The sequence below is a fragment of the Saccopteryx bilineata genome, chromosome 1 (genome assembly GCF_036850765.1).
Source record: "Saccopteryx bilineata isolate mSacBil1 chromosome 1, mSacBil1_pri_phased_curated, whole genome shotgun sequence".
Lineage (NCBI taxonomy): Eukaryota > Metazoa > Chordata > Mammalia > Chiroptera > Emballonuridae > Saccopteryx > Saccopteryx bilineata.
The window spans coordinates 14,088,404-14,097,428 of NC_089490.1; positions in this window are offsets into that span (position 1 = coordinate 14,088,404).

Consider the following 9,025-nt stretch of genomic DNA (forward strand, 5'->3'; position numbering starts at 1 on the left):
CTCACTGGTCCCTCGGGGAAAAGTCTAGCCTTCCTGACTGGGCAGTCAGAGCCCCTCTGACCTATCTGGTCCTCCTGCCTCCTGTGTTCTTTATGCCGGCGAAGCCAGCCACGGAACACGGGTCCTGGGACACTGGGGCTCACCCTGCCCACTGACCGGTTAAATGCTCTGATGAGCATTTATAACTATTGAGTCCACCAGTAACTGTTCGACGTTGTTTAATCCAGAGCTTCCTAAGAGGATTTCACAACGGGCCCACTTTCTCCTGACGGCCGTCACACACAGAGCCCTCGTTGCCCCCGGGCAGCCCTGCACACAGCCCAGCACCCCGGTGTCTGTCTCTCAGGCCCTTCATCCTTCTCTCTGCGGAAAACCCTCCCTATTGTCCCAGATTCAGCCTCCTCCCTCCACCCCAGGCCCTCTGTGCGGGGCCTCTACAGGGCACACTGTCCTGTGTCCTCAACCCCTGGCCCGCCAGGGGGCCCCTGCTGGGAACACATATCTGTAAGTGAATGATGTCCGGTCCTGTCGGTCATCTCTCTGCCGCGACCAGCGCAGCGTGGGACCCACAGCTGCTGAGAACCGAGCCGGACGCAGAAGCGGCAGCCCGGCCCGCCTGTAGGGTCGCTCCCCTGAGACTCCCCGGGCTCTCGGGCTGCCAGGACCCTCTCTACATGTTACTTCAACCCCTCCCCTATAATTACCTCAACCCTAGGACGTTTCTCCAAAGGGAGATGAGGGCGCTGAGCAGCAGGAGGATCTGTGGAAAGGCCACCCAACGGGCACATGGCCAGAGTGACAGGAAGCGAGTCCATGCTCGGGCTGGGTGGGGGCAGAGGGCTGGGCCGGCGCGCTCTGGGTATGGGTAAGCTCACAGTTGGCCTGCTGGACCTGGGCAGGTCTTATGCCTCCAGTCCTGGATGGACAAGGTCTGGCTTTGCCCAGGAGCTTGAAAGGTCTTCACTGAGATTAAGAAAGCCAGCTTCGGCCCTGGCCGGTTGGCTCAGTGGTAAAGCGTCGGCCTGGCGTGCAGAAGTCCCGGGTTCGATTCCTGGCCAGGGCACACAGGAGAAGCGCCCATCTTCTTCTCCACCCCTCCCCTCTCCTTCCTCTCTATCTCTCTTCCCTCCCGCAGCCAAGCCTCCATTGGAGCAAGGATGGCCCGGGCGCTGGGGATGGCTCCGTGGCCTCTGCCTCAGGCGCTAGAGTGGCTCTGGTTGCAACAGAAGTGACGCCCTGGATGGGCAGAGCATCGCCCCCTGGTGGGCGTGCCGGGTGGATCCTGGTCAGGCGCATGCGGGAGTCTGTCTGACTGCCTCCCCGTTTCCAGCTTCAGAAAAATACAAAAAAAAAAAAAAAAAAGAAAGAAAGCCAGCTTCAGGGACAGTAGGGCAACAGCAGTGGTGGCTTCAGACCCCCACCTTAGTGAAATGAAGGGTGTCCTCTCTCAATGCCCTGGGGCCTGCCCACCTGTGCCACCCAGGGAGGGCTCGCCCAATGGGTGCTTGGGTGGCACTGCTCCCAGTGAGGGACCCCACGTGGAGAGGCAGAGAGGGAGGCCCTGCCCCCCCAGCGGAGAGCCAGGTGTGCATGGAGGCCTGGGTGTTCACCTGGCCCACTGGACTGGGGGGGGACCTTTCACACCCCCCTCCCCGCAGTGCTACAGTCACAGCCGAGGAGGGGGACCCCTGCACTCCCCACTCTTGGCAGCTTCAGTTGAAACAGTCCCCTAAGAACCCATGCTGGGGTGCTTCCCTCCCTTTATCCCAGTGAACTGGGGCTCTACCCTCATCTCCCGAAAGCCCCTGCGAGCCCAGCAAACGGCCGCTGATCTCATTCGCAATGGGCGGCCGAGGTCCAGGGCCATAGACTGAAAATCTCGGGGCCTCTGCTGGCTCAGCCGCTGCCCTCCCTCAGCACCTCTGGGCTGCCAGCTCTTCACCATTTGGGGGGGGGCACGGATCCCTTCTTAAAATACTACTTTCACATGCAGACAATAAGATACACAGGCTTGCAAAGCAAGCTGCTTCTGTTGGAATACAGTTGTGACAATTCTCATTTATATGTGTGATGCTCTAGGACTCAGGCATCTCTATTAGCACATTAACAAGTCCTAGGGGTGAGCCTAATCCTCTATAAACGTGAGGCGGTGATGCGTCCCCACCGGAAGGGAACAGAGGGAGGGCCGGTGTCTCCTGCCGCCCTCCACCGCACCAACGCAGCTGGCCGCCTGGATGCGAGGGTGGGTGAGCGGAAGCAAAGCCGTCACGCGTCCCAAGGCAAGCTCAAGGGGCTCTGAATTAATGCGCGGTCTATGGTCAATGGACCCCAGTGAAGAACCCTGGCTCTAGAAATGAAACTATGAGACTTGGTGTCCTCTGCTACCACACCTTGTTTGCTCTTACAGCCAGGTGTCACCCCGAACCCAGGGCCGCTCAGCCTCGCCATCTGGGCGGGAATGGGTCTCACGGGGGCACTCCGTAGGGAATATGCCAGCCTCTAGGTCTACTTTGCAAATTCAAATTCTATTTGGGTAGGATTCTCCCGGCCCGCCGCAGAGCATGCCTGGTAACAATCCTGCTGAGGAGGGTGTTGGGGCCCAGAGAGGAGCTACTCACCACTGGCTGCACTGTCCTCTCCGTTGCCACACGGCCCCATCCCTTACTGAGATAAAGGTGCAGTTTTCTCTCCCTGCATTACTGTCCCTGGTCCCCTGCCCCCCTGCCCCCCAAACCATGAAGAGAGCCAGGCCTGGTGACAGATTCATGTTAGTAACTGAGTGACCAACAGAAGGAGCCACTAGAAATATACGTGTTTCTCTCTCTCTCTCTCTCTCTCTCTGCCCAAAGGTCTCACCCTGAGAATATTGTACTGACTCTGGATGTGGAAAAGGTTGGGAGCGGGGGTTTGTTTGAGAAGCCATATGGCTTAACAAGGACGTTCCTCCTGACCAGAAAGGGACAGAGGACTGTTAGTGTCCACACTTTCTAGGGGCTGTGCCCAGCTCCCTGTCAACACTGTGGCAAAACTCAGGAGGGGCTGCTGGGTACCCGCAGGGGGGCTAGACCCTAAGCACAGGGCTCCTTGTCTTGGCTGAAATCCTGTGTCCCAAGGGTGGCCTGAGGCAGCAGAACCCTGGGCCCAAAAGAGCCCTGTGGATGGGGACAGCGGTTTTCTGTGCCAGACACTTGGCTTCCTACCCATCCTCTCCCTTAAAAAACTCAAGTTTTATTCAGGCCGCAAGTTATGCAAGATGGTGACCTCTCTCCCAGTCCTAGGTGGGGACCCATGATTGTTCTAAACCTGTTTCCTTTGCTAGTCATCAGTTTAGGGCTCAGTCCTGACCACAAGGACCTAGGAGTTGTCTGGGAAGGAGACCCAGGGGGTCTGCATCTGAAACCTGCCCCGAGAAGGTTTTGTGAGCTCTGGAGCTCTGGCAGCCACTCAGGGGCCATGAGGCAACAAGTGTAAGGATAAAAAAAACCCCACACATTGAAGATGATAGAAAAAAGGATGGACATAGGCGGAGTCCTTGGAGACATTGGGAAGCTTTAAAGCCATTTCCGGGACTGCCTGCCTCCAGGCTTCTTACGTGAAATAGCTAAAAGCCTTTGCAGGTGAAGCCACTATCACACAGGGTTTCTCCTATGTGACATCCATACATTCTTAATTGACCCCACCTCTCAGTGATTTTAAGTATGGGCTGATGACCAGAGGGCCTTTGCTCGTGTTGTGAGGTCCATAACACCCTAGAACTGTGTGGAATCCCAAGGAGGAGACCCAGGAAGGGCGGGAGTTGGGAGTCCCTGCTGCCCAGCCGGATAGGGCCTTGGCTTCGGAAACTCAGGCCCGGTCCTGGTTCTCCTCGTTCCCCTCCACCAGAGAGGAACTCCCCTAGCTGAGCCGTTCCCTCCCTCTGTGCCGTACTCAGAAGTTAAAGTGCTGGGCTCTGAGGCACACTGCCGGCTATTCCACCCTTAACCGGACATGCGACCTTGGGCCTCAGTTTCTCCATCTGTAAAATGAGGATAATCATACCCAAAAAAGTAGTATAAGGAATGCACTCAGCAGCGCCCGGCCCGGAGGAAGCCCTCGCTGAGCCGGGAACTCCATCCTTCTCTCTGCTACACCCGCTTCCCTCCGCGGTTACACTGCTTCCCGCCTTCCTCACTTCCTCCCGCAGCAGAGGCTCTCTCTGCTCACCCGGCCTCCTTCCTGTTATAAACCCTCTCTCAGGGGGTCTTCACAGGGTCTGGTTCGTCGCGCTAGGTGTCTGTGATGACTCTGGTTTGTGCAACCTCGATGCAGGGTCTGGGAGGCAGCAGAGGGCGGACAACGTGCGCTTTGCCTACAAAACAGACCCGGGGTTAAGAGGAAGAGGGAGTTAGGGACCCGACTTATGTGACCGGGGCACGGGGTGGGAGGTGGGGTAAGTCTGAAATGTGTAGGGCACGCTGGCAGGCCAGAAATGTCTGCAGGATTTGTGTCACGGTTTGAGGAAGAGCTCCTCCTTCCCTGGGAAACTTCAGCCTTCGCTCCTAGAGCCTTGGGTAAGGCCCACCCACATCACGGAGGGTAACCTGCTCGACTGCAAGTCAGGTGATCGTCAGTTTAATTCCATCTACAAATTCTTCACTGCCTCATCTAGAACCGGTGTTTAACCGAACAGCTGGGAACGGAGCCTAGCCACGCGGACACATAAAATGAGCTTTCTCACCATGCATTGAAGGGCAGGGCATTTTCACCCTCTGGGGCTCACTTATTATTTTTTTCATCTACAATGGAATCGAAGAGGACTCGTAGGACCGATGAGGGCTAAGTGCATAGAGCGCGCAGTAAATGTTACCTGTTGGTGCTATCGCTGTGGCTGTACCAGGAGGTGCTCAAAACAACGTGTGGGCAATGACACTCGCAGGAACACCAGGAAGCGCCAGGGAACACACGCCGCACCGCTGCCGCTGCGACCGCACATCTGGCCGAGGTGTGTGGGTGGTGCACAGCGCCGTGGAGGGGTCCTGTCCTTATTCCCGTCTGGCCCCGACAGACTGGCCCCAACAGACTGGTCCTGAGCCGTCAGCTCCCGTGGAAACCCCCAGAGAAAAGAGTCATTAGGAACTCTTCACCGCCTTCCTCACGGGGAGAGGAGAAAAGGCCCTCCACTGGGTTTCCTCACTGTGAGGCCGGTGGCCGAGGCCAGGCAGGTCCACATCAGATCCCGGCAGACCGTAGAGGAACTGTGGAGCGGGAAGGGGTTGGGCATTCTGCTTAGTAAAGTCTCCCAATGGCCAACGAGCCCACAGGCAGGGAAACCGCCTCTCAGGCAAACACACAGCAAGAACGGCCCCTCACAGTGGTGGGCAGGCAGGCAATCCACCATCTGCCATCCCCCTGCGCCCAGGCACCCATGCCTTATATGGGGGCATACACACGTGGGGCAGCCACGTGCTCAGGCCCAGGCAGGCAGAGTGCTTGCGGCCGGTACAACAGCGAGCAACCCGAACACAGCTGCTCCCCCACATTCACCTTAGAGAGGGCGCGGGGTGTGGAAAGAATTTCTTTCCCTTTCTCCAGCAGCCACTTCACGTTTTGTGTGAACTGCATGCTCATGATGGTAAACAGCAAGTCGGAACCAGATGACAACTCCCCGTTTTCTTGGAAATCGGAAAATCAATCAAGCTGCCAGACTGAAATGTCTGCATGGTGAAACACTAACATTCTGGAACCTTGTTTTAAGTAGGAGTAATCTTTCAAAAGGGAAATTCTTTCTTTCTCTCTCTCCCTGTGACACCGCTAGCCAGGGCCAGGCAGGTCCGCATTGGATCTGGGCAGACGGTAGAGGAACTGCGGAGCGGAAAGCGTTGGGCCGTTCCGTTTAATAGAGTCTCACAAGGGTAACAAGCCCACAGGCCGGGAAACCGCCCCTCACGGTGGCAGGCAGGCAACCGCCATCTGCAAGCCCCCATCTCCTCTCTCCAGCACAAGCACCCACAGCCAGAGGTGGTTCAACGGCCGGCGCACCAGGCAAGCGCCCTGGGCCCCGACTTCTGAAGGGCCCCACAAACCCCAACTTTACACTTTTTTCTAAGGACACCAAGTTTGTTTTCATATGTACAGTTTTAATATTCATCGTACATAATATTTTTCTTTATTTACTTAAAAATATGGTTAACATGTGTTTTTATTTTCCCTGTCTTTTTTTTAAGGGGCCTCAACTGACCTTAATCTGCCTCTGCCCATAGCCTTAGACTCTAAGGCTTAGAGGCTCTGCACACGTGCCTCTGCCAAGTGCTCTTGTGCTAATCAGGCAAAGTGCTTGCAGCTGGTAACCCTGCGGGCAAGCCTAACACAGCTGCCCCACACTCCCCCCTCTTTGTTCTCCTCCCTCCCTCCCTCCCTCCCTCCCTCCTTCCTTCCTTCCTTCCTTCCTTCCTTCCTTCCTTCCTTCCTTCCTTCCTTCCTTCCTTCCTTCCTTCCTTCCATTTCTTAAGCCAGTGCTGCCCACTGTGTGACTATTTCTTCTAATGCGACCAGCCTAGGCATGAGTTTTTAAAAAGCAGGTGGAATAAGATCAGAGTCTCTCTGCCTCCCTCTGAGAATTTCCCATCATTGTTCCAATTCATCGGCACCCTCTCTATCTGTCCAGGAGTCTGCTCGCCTTTCTGTCCCTCCTGTTTCCTGTCCTTTTTTTTACAGGGAAATCGTTTCAGCCACCTCTTTCAGAATTGGGGATAAAATGACTCCAAAAAACCTTCTCTGCATCCAGCATCAAGCTGCACCTTTATTTTTTCCCACTGATTTGAGAGAGAGAGAGAGAGAGAGGAAGAGAGAGAGAGAGAAAAGGAGGGGAGAAGGGAAAGGAAAAGAGAAAGAGAAGCATCAATTCATTTTTCCACTTAATGGTGCACCCACTGATTGCTTCTCATACATACCCTGACCGGGGCTTGAACCGGCGACCTCGGGATCAAGCGGGCGACCTTGGAATTGAGCTGAACTCTGGATCGAGCCCGTGACCTTGGAGCTGTGGGATGACACTCTATCCATTGTGCCACCAGATGTATCTTTTCATATACATGCATATATATTTTTAAATAAACTTTTTATCTTAGAAGAGTTTTAGATTTATAGAAAAGCTGCAAAGAGAGTACAGTTTCCCCTCACCCAGCTTCCCCGTTATCCACGGCCTCCCCTGCCCAGTGCATCCGTCACAAGCAGTAAACCAATATGGACTGATTATTACAAACTCACACGTGCACTTGATTCAGATGTCCTTCGTGTTTACTGAGTGTTCTTTGCTGTCTGGGCTCCCATCCAGGATGCACATGTCTCTTCAGGCCGTGACAGTTTCTCAGACTTTTCCCTGTTCTTCTGGTGCCTTAAACATTTTTCAAGGGCCCTGGTCAGGTATTTTGTAAAATGTCTCTCAGTTGGGACTTGTCTGGTGTTTTTCTCACGATTAGAGGGGGATAATGTGCTCTGGGGGTGAAGACCATGGGGGTAAAGGTCATTCTCATCACATTATATCAAGAGTAAACACTATCAGTATGATCTATCACCTAGGTGCAGTAGGCTCGGCTGGATTGCTCCCCTCTGGAGTTGATTTCTCCCCCCTTCTCATGCTAGACTTTTCGGAAACCGGTGAGTAAGCGCCACCCATACTTAAGGAGGGGCAGTTCCACTCTTTGAGGACAGAGAATCTACAATAAAGTATTGGAAGTTCTTCTGTATGGGAGATTTATTCAGCAATTTCTATCAGAATGGAATCTTGGAGAGTTATTTCATGCTCTGGGTTATCCTCGAATAAATAACAAAATAGAAATAATAAATGATAACTAACAAAAGCTTTACCTTTCGACTTGCTGTGTAGGCTTTCTTCCTTTTGTGGGAATTGAGCCCGTGTCCCTGCAGGGACCTGGAGGTGCAGTTTCCGGACAGAAGAGCCTGCTCATCAATCATGCTGACACACGGGACTCTCGGGGTTGGGGGGAAATATTTGGCACTTCTCCCATTTGGAGGCTGGTCAATCCCAAAGCCCCCTTGGGGTGGGCATCCTGAAGGCCCCTCCCTCTTGTCTGCCTTCTTCCTTGTTGACCCTCTCGGCCTTTCCCATCCCTACGCCCACTCACCCTTGGTAAGGAACTCGGGACCTTCGTTCTATTTGCGTGAAATAATACAGCTAAATCAAATAAATAACATTCCCTAGCGCGAGAGCTACCCTTTCATTGCACGTTTTCTTGGCGCGCTGTCTTGGGTACTTTACATTATTTCTAATCCTCACACTAATGACAAGGTGATTATTATTCCTGTTTTACATAGATGGAAACAGCCTCAGTGTCTCCTCTGGCCACGCTGCTGGATGAGTTCAATGAGATGCACGGAGAGTCTTCCCCACGGAGTTCAATACCTGGCACCTGTCATTACTGTTACCTCCATAAAGTTCTCTCTCCTACTCACGCTCACTTCTAATGACCACGTCTGCTCTCCTGGCTTAAAATGTCTCCTCTGTGCCAAGGAATGCCAAATGTTTATCTCCACCTTGGATTTTTTTCTGCTACAATTCAGACAAGTCAACATCCTCACCTGAATGATTTTAAACCACATTAGAGGCTCTCCTCCCTGTAGTGGTCGTGGAGCCTGTATTGCATTCTACTAGATATGGACTGTGGACAAAATGTTAAAAGCACCACTGCTTACAGGGACCGGAGTGAACACAAGTGGGCAGAAAGCAGAAGGCAGGCAGCCACTGGCAGAGAGAGGCGCGGCGGGGAAGATCAGCGATCGTGAGCATTTTGCCGAAGGCGCTACCCAGTACATCTGGCAGAGGATGGCCAGATTTCAGGCAGAAAGCTGCTAACCTGACTGGTTTGACAAGTCAGAGAATGGGGTTGAGAAAGGACATCCAAGAAAGGAAGAAACCACAGAGGCTGTTTAAAAGTACATATAAAATTTGAGCAAACCCCTGGCTGAGTCCTGATCAGTACACATGCAGGCAGTGCTCCGAGGACCCCAGCACCAAACAGACGGGAGA